The sequence below is a fragment of the Octopus bimaculoides genome, chromosome 5 (assembly GCF_046866305.1).
Source record: "Octopus bimaculoides isolate indiv1 chromosome 5, ASM4686630v1, whole genome shotgun sequence".
NCBI classification, from domain to species: Eukaryota; Metazoa; Mollusca; class Cephalopoda; order Octopoda; family Octopodidae; genus Octopus; species Octopus bimaculoides.
The window spans coordinates 110,299,694-110,312,193 of record NC_142932.1 but is presented as its reverse complement, the minus strand read 5'-3'; the positions used below and the strand labels follow the sequence as shown (position 1 = coordinate 110,312,193).

At 34.9% G+C, this 12,500-nt stretch overlaps 1 protein-coding gene across 2 annotated transcripts in view; it reads right to left on the bottom strand.

Moving 5' to 3' along the window:
* The window catches only part of LOC106875497 (glycerophosphodiester phosphodiesterase 2), a 158,697-nt gene that overhangs the window by 110,117 nt on the left and 36,080 nt on the right, over positions 1-12,500 (bottom strand). The gene's annotated exons all lie outside the window — the stretch shown is intronic.

Below are 12,500 nucleotides of genomic sequence, written 5' to 3'. Positions count from 1 at the left end.
ACATCGGTTTTCAAGTAGAGTGAGGGGGAAGAACACAAAAATGCACACACACACAATATATCGAACACACATGCACAAGGTTTTTTACCAGTTACTGAGCAGGCTGTGATTTATAGTCATAAGAGAATATTTTCTCATCAATACGCCTGGTGTTAAAACACAAGGGAATCATAGACAAGTGAGATAAGTCAGGCCAGGTCCTGCTGCAGGAGTGGTAGACATTAATGTTTCATCAACTTTGTGACTTGTCAATACCACGTACTCCTAATGAGGCCAGACGCAAATTAAATTGCTTTCTATGACTATGTGCAAAATGGTGTGAGAACCATGTACCGGTATGTCTCAATGTTTAATACCACAGAAAAAATTCAAATATGAATGAAAAGCAGCTCAAGGGATATAAACAATATCAAACACAAATACTCGAGGTATGTGTTTTGCCAGTTCGTGGGCAGGCTGTGATTTATAGGTGTAAGAGATGATTTTCTTGTCAATACACCTGGTGTTAAAACACCTGGGAATCATAGACAAGCAAGATAACTCGTGCCAAGTCCCGCTGCAGGAACAGTAGACAATGTTTTGTCATCTTTGTGACTTATCAATACCACATACCCAAAACAAGACCAGACACAAGTTAAATCACTCTCTATGACTCACATAGTTTCCAGCTTCCATAGCCATTCACAATGCATGGGTCATCATGGAACTATAGTTGAAGAAACTTGCCCAAGGTATCATGCAGCCCAAAAGTACATGGTTGCAAATTAAGCGTCTTAATCATACAGCCATGCCTGCGCTATTGTGTTTATGCTCCGTCTCTTTACCTTCCATGACTTAGAGGCTCAACAAATAGAGATCAATTAAATAAGTACTAGATTGAAATGTGTAAGTACAGAGGTTCGTATGATCAACTAAGCCCTTTAAAATGGCATAACCATAGTTTAATGTCTGAAACTAGGAATAGAATAAACTTAGGTTATAAATTACAGCAAGAATATTTATTTTCTCATTTTGCCTCTTTTACATCATCTGAAGCCTTTGATGGCTTATTTCAATAAACACTTAATACAGGTCTATCTAATATCCATTCCATGATTACCTACAACTGCAAAATATTATGGGGAATACCATCGGAGAAATTATAGAAAATAAATCCATCTATCTGACAGAAGATAAGCACCACTACTAATTAATTATCTCAAGCTGTTTCTCCTTAATCCTTAATTAATTATCAGTTACAAATATGAACTTAATCTACAAACTTTTCATATATCATCTTTTGAATATTTCTCAATATTACACAGAGTTACCTTTAATCTCATTTCATCTTATATTGTAGTCATTATAATTACTTAGCAGAGCCTCTCTATATGTAGGTGAAGTATGTATGTTTAAGCAGTTCTCTTCACAATCATGTCATTCTGTGTTCAATCCCATTGTACATCTTTGATGTATTCTACTGTAAGCTTAGGGGTTGACCACTGCCTTGTGACAGACATTTGTTTGATGGAAATTGCATGGAAACCTGTGTATATGTATATACAGACTGTATGGTGTATTTATGAACAAACTTCAGCAGACTTTAGTATACTTTGGGTTATGTCATGCTGATGATTTCAAAAGGAATGAAATAGTACTATATATATGCTTACCATGGACTGAAGAAGTCACAAAGAAAAAGGAAATTAAATCTGTATATTCTATATATCTTTTCCTTATTCACTGATTTCAGATTCAAACCTCTAATCTCACTAAATATTATGAAGAAATGATTGCCTCCCTTGTATTAACTGTCCACTAGGGGACACCACATGTTTTAATGTAATGTTAGAGAGCATGAGCTAAATTATAACTTTCTAATTTCTCTTACAGACATATTGATAGCATCAACATGGCTGATTTCAATCCGACAGAGGTTATGAAAAGGCATCCTGAACTTACAAGTCCTGGATGCCAACCAGAGTGATTCAGAGATTGACAGCTCTTTTTTAAGTTGGCCAGATCTTTTGTGTTCAGTAGCAGGAAAGAGCTGGAGGCCTCTAGCTAGGGCATGCCTTCCATCTCCAAGAGAATGAAGCATTTTCAATAATCAAATGTTCTCAGAATATCTTTTAGCTTTTCATTGTTTCAATCATTGGACAGCAACCATGATACAGGCCTAGGTTTGATCAAACTACATTGTGTCATCTTGGTGTATGTTGCAAGACCTGAAACCCCCAGGATTCAGCACTGAATATAGGACCAAATATTGCATCTGAAGGTGTATGTAGAACTGAAATGTATGTAGCCTTACAAAAAAAGGTATCTAGAAATAAATATATGCTTATAAAAATACAATATTATTAGTCAAGGGCTAATTTTTATTATTATTATTATTATTATTATTTTGGTTTTTTACAAGTATGCCTTTTATTTCCAGCTAACTTTTTAATGTTCCCCAAATTAATTATTGCACTAATTTCATTGTTGTTTTTCATACTCCAACCAACATACTATTTAGTATATTTAACTGGTGATTCTTTCAGCAAGTAATGGTAAAGGATATGCCTTGCTCATGATGTCAGGATAAGAACAAAACATGTCTGGAGTTGTCACCTGTACTAATTGGAAAAATGAAAATAATATTAGTCATTTATTACTATGATTTTTTTGTCTTTTACTGTATATTTATTACTAGTTAATAGATTTAATACATTGAGAATCAAGAAGTAAACTGTAAGTAACTTATAGAATTTGGAATAATTAACTAAAACTCTCTTAATGCTTAGTTTCATCATGCTGGCTAATATATTTTACCTTCTGTCTAATACTATACAAAAATTAGTAGAAAGTATCATTATTCTAAATTCATCTATTTTCTAAGTGTTAGATTTATTTTTTCTTTTTCTATTTTCTAAATGTTGATACTTATAGCCTTCATTATCACTTGGTAATGTTATAAACAGTAATAAATGTTCAAAAATGTTTTTATTAGAGAGGCAAAGAAGCGTCCTGTAACACTTTTTTCATGAAAAACAAATAATTAAATTGGTACAAACATACTAAATATATAGTGTGCCAAACATTTGATTAATTATAGGAAAAAAAAAAGACTATGTTCCACTAAGAAGATCTAATAAAACCTTGTTGTAAACAATGTTATATCATTCAAAGAACTGTTTCAGTAATATGTGGTTGTAGCAGTTCACATGGTAATTGTGTTATTGGATTATTAGGGATAGCCAACATAGTAGGAAACATGTAGTTTCATTCTAGCATAGTATTAGTGTGTGGCTAGTTCATATCTCTAGTAAAGACCACTACACAACCACTATGATATGATTCTATTCTACTGTTGTACAATATAACACAACACAACTCAATACATAGCTTATCAATCAAGAGTAGCTGCACATTCCTAGGTGTCAACCAATGAAATCCAAGTATTTATTGAATGAGTATTATATAGCAATTGGCATACTTCTGTAAGTAAGATGTCCAAACATGAAGTATTTCTGTAAAAGTAACAACTACATCTATCAGACATGACAAGTAGCCATTATTTACCATTCTCATAAAAAAAAAAATGTCAGTTTGACCTTGTTAGATAACACATAAAAAAATCTGTCTCAGAAAGTTCATTTCATTTGTTTGAACTTATTTTTTAATAAAATTTTGCTGCAATGAAACCCAACCTTTTATCATAATTATTTTCTTTATTGTTTTCACATTTCAAAACAAATGAAATGCCTCTCATATTAGTGAATAACAAAACATGTTTATATAATGAATATTAGTTTTTAATAATGGGTGTCTGCAATAAGAATAATGCAGGCTACTTCAGCTCCTTTTCACTAATAAAGGTTTAATGTAAAAGGGGAAAAAGCACTCTAAAAGCTATTTAGCACAGCATAGTTAAAATATCTTAACATTCTAATTGCAAATTTCCAGTTTATCAAGAATTTGTTTAATTGGCTATCAAAACGATATTGTTTTTGACAAGCATTTTATTTTTCCTATAGTCCAGCATGGCCATAACTGATTTGCTGAAGCTAGTACAAGAATATCTGTAAACATAAGTTAATCCTTTCTCTTTCAAGTGTGTGTGTGTGTGTGTGTGTGTGTGTGTGTGTGTGTGTGTTTTTAACCTTTCTATATTCAATGCATCATAACAATTATGGTATGTCAGAGAGTAGACCAACAATCATAGATCTTATCTTGAGAAAAATGACTATTTCTTTCTGTTGAAATAAAAATGTATGATATGACATAATAGCAGACAGTTTGCTATCACTGACAAAATTCAGTAACTGAATATTAAATAAACCTATTATTTAATATTATTAGAACAGCTGTGCATTACCAACCAGAAATGTTTATTATTTTTATTTTACCAATTTTATTGCATTATCCTTAGAGAATTGCATATGAAAAACTATCTTGAAATAATGCATATGTATATGTTAGCATTTGTTATGACTTATAGTTACTTTGATTTATAAATCACAGGATACTTTGGTAAACTTGATCCTTTTTTAATAAATTCCAAATGATTTTACAGTTCAAACACAGAAAGAATGCATATATTATAAAGTAAAAATGTAGATGTAAACATACACTTATGATTTAATGCTCTATTTAAAGATTGTAAATCAAATGATAAAGTAGAATAATTTGAGAAGCAATGACAAAAATAATTAGTATTCAAAATGAACATTGATTTCACCCTCCAACTCCCTACTAAAATGGATATTCACCATTGACCATGCATCCACATGTGTTCACCATTCACCTCTATCCCCATCTTTATCTATCTGAACACTTTCCTTTCACACCCTGTCCATTTCTCTGGACTACTCTTATGTTCACCTTCCTATAACTTGAGGGTATGACCTGACACCTCTTCACCACCTCTCCTTTTGCCAACTGGGGTAGCCATGTGCCTTTTCTACTAGTAGGCATCTGTCAGTTTCTAGAGATCTTCATCCTAAGAAATTGTATGATGGTGATGGTGGTGCAGTGCCTACTGTGGTTGTAGAGGCCCACATGGGAGTGGCAGTCACACATACAGTAACTGCATTTGAAGGAGCTCTCTATCAGCACTACTGGTTTTTCCTTTCACTCCTCTACTGCAAGACACCTTTTTCTTGCCAGGGGATGATAGGTTAAAGTATGGTAGAAGGAAAGAAAAGGGCGTCTCTTCTACTGCAAGACACCATTTTCTGTCCCTCTCCCATACTTTAACCTGTCATCCCCTGGCAAGTACCCATCTCCCTCAATACTACAGCCCCTCAGTTGAAAGGGTTTTGTTTTATAAGCTATTTATTGACCTCACTAGTGCTGGTGCTAAGTAAAAAAGAAGCACCCAGTAGACTTTGTGATATGCTTGGCATTAGGAAAGGCATCCAGCCATAGAAACCATGGCAAAACAGGTATTGGAGCTCGAAACATTATTCTCCTTCCCCCTTTATCTAATCAGTACAGTTATTTATCCTGCTTGAATTTTAACATACTTCACAGTAAAAGATGATTTGGAAATTAATAACTGAAGCACATAAGCATAACCAGTAAATGTCAAAGTAAAAACAATAATAGAAACATTAAATTATTTATAAGTTTGTCAATTGCAGGAATAATCTTCATATCTAATCTAGTAAATCAGGACAAATGCCATTGATGACCTAGCTGTCAGCATGAAATATAAAGAATTTACTGAAAAGCACAGGAGAGAAAAGACTGACTGTTTTATTTGCTACCTAAATATGTCATAATCATTATTCATTCCAATTGTTACATTCAATATCTGAATCAACAAGGTTATATGAATGTACAATGAAGACTATCATTAAAGTGGTGACCACAGTTTATTGCAGTATCTCTCTCTTTCTCTCACACACACACACACACAATGCACGCACACACACGTATGTATATGTATGCATATGCACAATAGATGGAAATGTTAAGGTGTAAGTCTCCTAATCATTATGGTAATGAATTAAAATATGGTAACATGTGAGAATTGTGTTTTCTTTGCCTTACTGAAGACAGTAACTATTTCAACAGCTGCTTTAGACTATTTAGCACCAAAACGTGAATGCTTAAATGTGTGTGTGTGTGAAAGAGACAGAGAGAAGGTGCATGGTCTAGTGGTTAGGGTGTTACACTTATAATCACAGGATCGTAGTTTCAACTCCCAGTTGGGTAGTGTGTAATGTTCTTGAACAAAACACTTCACTTCATGTTGCTCCAGTCCATCCAGCTGTAAATGGGTAACCCAGCAATGGACTGACATTCCTCTTTTTGTTGTGCAAGAAACAAGGCAATTTCACTAGTATTGGCTATTACTGTGTGTAAAAGCCACATGCTTTAATGGGACTCTAAAGTCAAACTACTTCGATAAGCATACACACATACTAACATATAAACACCACAAGTCTTGTGAAATACAGCTACCCAGAGTTTCCTGGCCAAAACAGGTGAGTGTTGGCAACAAGAAGGGCATCCAGCCATAGAAAATCCATCAAAACAAAATTTCTCCAGCCCATGCCAGCATGGAAAGTACATGTTACGATGATGATGATGATTAATAGCATTAGTATTATTAATACTAAGTCTCACTTGAATAGAATATACTTTAATATCGATTATTAAAATTAAATCACTTTTTTTCTACATGCTCTGAAATTGAATGACATTCATTTTTGTCAATAATTGCATTTCTAATTAAAATTTTCATGTTTAAACTTACATCAATAAAAGAGATTAATTTCTTTTCTTTTTATTCCTATATGGCTTGATTTTAAATGATTAAATAAATGAACATTAAACATCAGTAAAGGCTTGTCTTCAAACTAAATGATGCCACTGTATCTTTGAATTTACAAAAAGAATGTATTCTACACAGAGTATATATATCATGACTGTGTTGTAAGAAGCCTGCTTTTCAACCACATATTTCTGAGTTCAGTTCCACTATATAGCCTTAGGCTAACTAAAGCCTTGTGAGTAGTTTTGATAGGCAGAAACTAAAAGAAGCTCATTGCACATGTGGGTGTGTGGGTGTGTCTTTGTCCCCCACCATCACTTGACAACTAGTGTTGGTGTGTTTATGTCCCTGTAACTTATGTTTCTGTCACCAAACAAAATATTATTTCCCTAAGTCCTTTGTACATGAATAACATGATGGCTAGACACATTTCCATGAAAGAGAGCAAACAAATGACACCACCAGCAATCCCTTCATGAGAATGTAATTTAATTTCAAAGCATATAGAAAAATGTAATTTAATTTTAATAATCAATATCAGAGTATATTCTAATTAAGTAAGACTTAGTATAAATAATGCTAATGCTATTAGTCATCATCATCGCCGTTTGAACATTCACTTTTCCATGTTTGCATGGGTTGGACAAATTTTGTTCAGGTGGATTTTCTATGGTTGGATGCCTTTCCTATCACCAGCACTCACCTGTTTTCAAATAAGGTAATTTTTCCTCATAGCTTGACATATTTATGCAGAATATTGGAAATGAATGACACGATCGGTACACTATATATGTGTGTATGTATGTTTGTGTTAAATATACGCAATTGTATTTGGATTATGAGAATGACACACTACCTTACTGCACTACCAAGGCCTTTGTGCTTGAAAAGACACTACAGGCTAAGTAAAAGCATGGTTGCCCTTGCATACAGGCTCATCCCCCACAACCCTCTCCAGCTGACCATCCCTAATCTTGCAGGCTTATAGGTGCTGGTGCCATGCAAAAAGCACCCAATACACTGTGTAGTGTTTGGCATTAGGAAGCGCATCCAGCCATAGAAACCATGCTAAGACAGATATGGAGCCTGAACAGCCCTTCAGCTGGTCAGCTTCTGTCAAGCCATCAAATCCATGCCTGCATGGAAAACGGATGTTAGATGATGATGATGTATTTGTGCCAAGTTAAGGAATATAAAGGGACACACACAAGTATGTACATGTGAACTTCAGCATGGTTTCCTCAACCAAATTTGATTCTCGTAGTGTTGGTAAAACTGAAGCTATGGCAGAAGACACTTGTCCAAGGTGCTTGATGTGAAATTGATCGTGTAACCATACAATTGCAAATCAAACTTCTCCAGTACTTAACCAGACAGTCATGTCCCATTGTAAATCATGTCAGGCTTGTGAAAGCTTCACTAAAGTAAATTATATGTGGCAGCTTATTATATGGGTATACAAACTGGTACGAAATTTTGGCATAAAGCCAGCAGTTTTGAGCAAGGGGACTAGGTCGATTATATCAACCACAGTGCCCAACTGGTGCTTATTTTATCGACCCTGAGAGGATTAAAGGCAAAGTCGCTCCCAGCAGTATTTGAACTCAAACATAAAGGCAGACAAAGGCATTTTGCCCAGCCTGTGGTCTTAATGAGCATACAAATTAATATTTATGTGATTTTAGATGAATTTTGAATTTTATGTAGTTTCTTATGAGTTTTTGCTTGTAGTTCTTAATCTTTTCAGAAATTACTTTTGATCATTTTTATTCATGTCTTCTGTTCTCCTCCCACAGAATGTTGTCTGCTGTTGTGCGTGCTTTATGTGTCATTTTTATGTCGCTTCTGATTTATTATGAAATGAGAGGATTGGCAGACTAGTATCACTGGAAACATTTTAACATATTCTCTATGAGCAGTTTGTGTGTTAAAAGACATTGAATAGATATTTTCTGAGAGAGTCTATACAGAACAGCAATCAATAATTTTACATAGAATAGCTGTCCATAATACTGGTCTCTTTTAACTATTAATACCAATTTGCCAGAGACAGCCACTACTAAAGTATTCATATTTAAGTTAAAATCGCAGTCAAAATCTTATTTATTATAATATGAGTAATCTGGTGAAATTTCAGTTGGTCAACATTGCATGCCAACTTAAGTGAGTGTCTTTTACTAAAGCCATAGGCTGGTCAAAGCTTCATGAATGGATCTGGTAGATGGAAACTAAAATAAGCCCATTGTGTGTGTGTGTGTGTGAAAGAGAGAGGGAAAGAGAGAGTTGGTGTCTCTTTGCCATCATACAAGCAGAGTTCTTCAGTTCTAGTCTTGGAAAATATGTTCAGCCAAGGGAGGAAATATTACCTGACTTGGAAACAGGTGAGCGCTAGCAATATGAAGGGCATCCAGCTATAGAAAATTTACCTCAACAAATTCCATCCAACTCATGCAAACATAGAAAAGTGGACGTCAAAAGGATGAAAATAAATCCAGAAATCGTGAATAGTCAACTCACAAGAAATATAGTCATGAAAAGTTAAAGAGTAAATTTAAATTCATTCAATAGTGTGATACTTATATTTGATAGGCAGAGGTACCTAGCACTGCCCAATAATGTATCTAATTGACATGAGATGAAGGAGCGTAGTCTAATCCTTTAGCATTTAAATCAGCCAAATCTAGCCTCTCATACTTACCCTGCAATGTCATTCTCAAAATAAACAAATTGTATCATCAAAATCCCAAAGCTATGATATGATGCATAATTGATTCAAAACAATGTCAATAAAGAAGCATTATAATTGATGGAGTAATCCGAATGCCAAAGGATAATGCGAAAATTGGCTGCTATATATGTCAGATCGAGCTAATATGTAGAGGTCTTGTTTATTGATTCATGCATACATATAAACACACATGGGACAGTAGGAAAGTGAGGGAGATTTAGTATATTTCTATCATTTCAAAATACATGGTGCCGGTGGCATGTAAAAAGCACCAACCGATCGTGACCGATGCCAGTACCCACTGACTGGCTCCTGTGCCGGTGGCACATAAAAAGCCCCATCCAAACATGATTGTTGCCAGGCCCACCTTACTGGCCCCCATGCCAGTGGCATGTAAAAAGCACCCACTACACTCTTGGAGTGGTGGGCATTAGGAAGGGCATCCAGCTGTAGAAATTCTGGCAGACCATATTGGAGCCTGGTGCAGCTGCTGGCTCTCCAGACCTCAGTCAAACCATCCAACCCATGCCAGCATAGAAAACGGACATTAATCGATGATGATGATTGTAGAAGCTCCATCATTAAATGAGATAGTAAAGAGCGCTTTGATAGAAAATTGATTGCTATTTCAGTCAGGTGTAGCTGCAACATGTATTGGCATGTATTGTAAGAAACAGCTGGGTTTCTTTTTCCAACATTCAACCCACACAAGTTAATGTGCAAAAAATAAAATAGAAATTTTGAAAGAAGTATCTATAAAACTAGTTTTTTAAACATCAAATGGCTACGTGGGTTCACTAGAATAAAATAGTATTCAAAGGGGTCCATAGAGAAAAATTGGTTTGATTTGACAATCCACTCAAGAAGGGTTTTACAATAAACTTTTCACCTCAAGGAGTTGTCAAGCTGCTATCATCATCATCATCCCTCCTTGCCCTCACTCTATGTCATGTCTTTTGTGTGCTTCTAATACTTTCTCTAGTCACCATTCCAGAGAGAGGAGAGAGATACAAAGAGAGAGAGAAAGACGAGCAGGACAGAGACAGACAGACAAAAAATTAAACAGACAAAGAGGGAGAGAGACAGACAGCAAAAGATAAAAGACAGAATGAAGAAGGGAGAAAAACAGTTTGACATCACATAAAAATAATTTTGCCTTTTGTTTTTTAACACAACCACACTTTCAACACATTTTGCCGAATACTCCTCCATTTCAAATTTCTCTTTTTCTCCATCTCCCTTCTTGACAGACAGTAGGGTGTGGTTTGTGGGGGATTTAGCCATATTTCTCAAAATAAATGTTATGCAACTTTCATGTGAGATGGTGAACAATAATATATATTGTTTTGTGGGTGTTCATTATGTAGAACTTGAATAGAAGGTAGACACAACTGATATATATACTATCTTACATGGGCAAGACAGTATTGACTAAATATAGCACACTTAACAGACATATATTTGTGTAACTATTCTATACATGTTCTATATGTATGTGCAGAGAAGAAAAATTGAGTATAATAAACTAAATTCACTATGTTAACTTGCAAATAGGTAAAATGTGATCTGTAATAAGAAGTGGCTATCAAAGATTTTAGCTGGTATGAACAGAAAAGACAATATTTGTGTTGATATGGATATACTCTGATCAAGCAGACTTATGTCCAAAAGTATTCTAATCGTGACCATTCCCCATTTTATTTTAGTAAACCACATTATCCAATATACCCTTTCGGTTCCAAGATTGTAGGATGTGATATAAGGAAGATTTAGTTTCTGCTTCTATTAGATCAAATGATCACAAAGTTTCTTTTGTCACTGACTTATGGAAGGTGAAACATAATAGTAATAGATTTGGGACTATCTAAGATATAGTTTGAGTAATTATAAAAATGTTGGAAGCAATGTGGTTGGGATCATGCACAAATGAAACATCTAAGAAGATACTGCATTGTGAACACATCTATAGAAGTAAAAGGATATAAATAGTAAAATGATGTTGATAGATATTGTGTGATGTAATTATACTGTTTATATATTTTATTTGTGAAGGCTGATGGTCTAATAGTTACACTATTGCAGATCATTAGATCATGGGTTTGATTCCCTGACTGGGCAGTGCATTATGTTCTTGAACAAAACACTTAATTTCATGTTGCTCCTGTCTCCCTTTCAATCAGTGGGGAATGTTGGCCTGCTTGCCTAGCCAGCAAGGTAGCATCATTTGAAGGCTAAAACAATGCAAAAATGCATTGTGATCAGCAATGTGTAACATCTGATAACCTGGTTGATCATGTGATATCTTTTATACTTGTTTCAGTCATTAGACTGCAGCCGTGTTGGGGCACCAAATTAAAGAACTCTAAGTCAAATGAATTGATCCCCTTACATATTCTTTTTAAGCCTGGTACTTCTATCATTTGCCAAGACACTACCCATGCCTGCATGGAAGGTGGACGTTAAACGATGATGAAACACATCAACACCAGTTGTCAAGAGGTGGTGAGGAACAAACACAGATACGAAGATACACACACACACACACACACACACAATGAGTTTCTTTCTGTCTCCATCTACATAATCCCCTCACAAGGCTTTAATCAGTCCCAAGGCTATAGTGGAAGATACTTGCCCAAGATGCCATGCAGTAGGAACCATGTGATTAGGAAGCAAACTACTTACCACTCAACTATGCCTGCACCTATCATAGCCACACCTACACATAATTGACTATTTATCTTACATACAATGTCAGTCTAAGTTACTATCTATCTGAGTCATACATCTTCCAAATTTTTCTTTTAAAAGTAATAAACAACATGATTCTGTCAATAATTCAGACAGAAGAAACTGCACCCAGTGCAGTCAGTAAATTGGCTGGCAAGTGAATAGTGTCAATGGAAAACTCATTAATCTTTCTGAGGAAATGTTGGTGCTACCCAGTACATTTTATAAAGTAGTTGGGATTTGAAGAGCAACAAGTTGATGTTCTGAACAGTGAATTTAAACATACTGAGTATT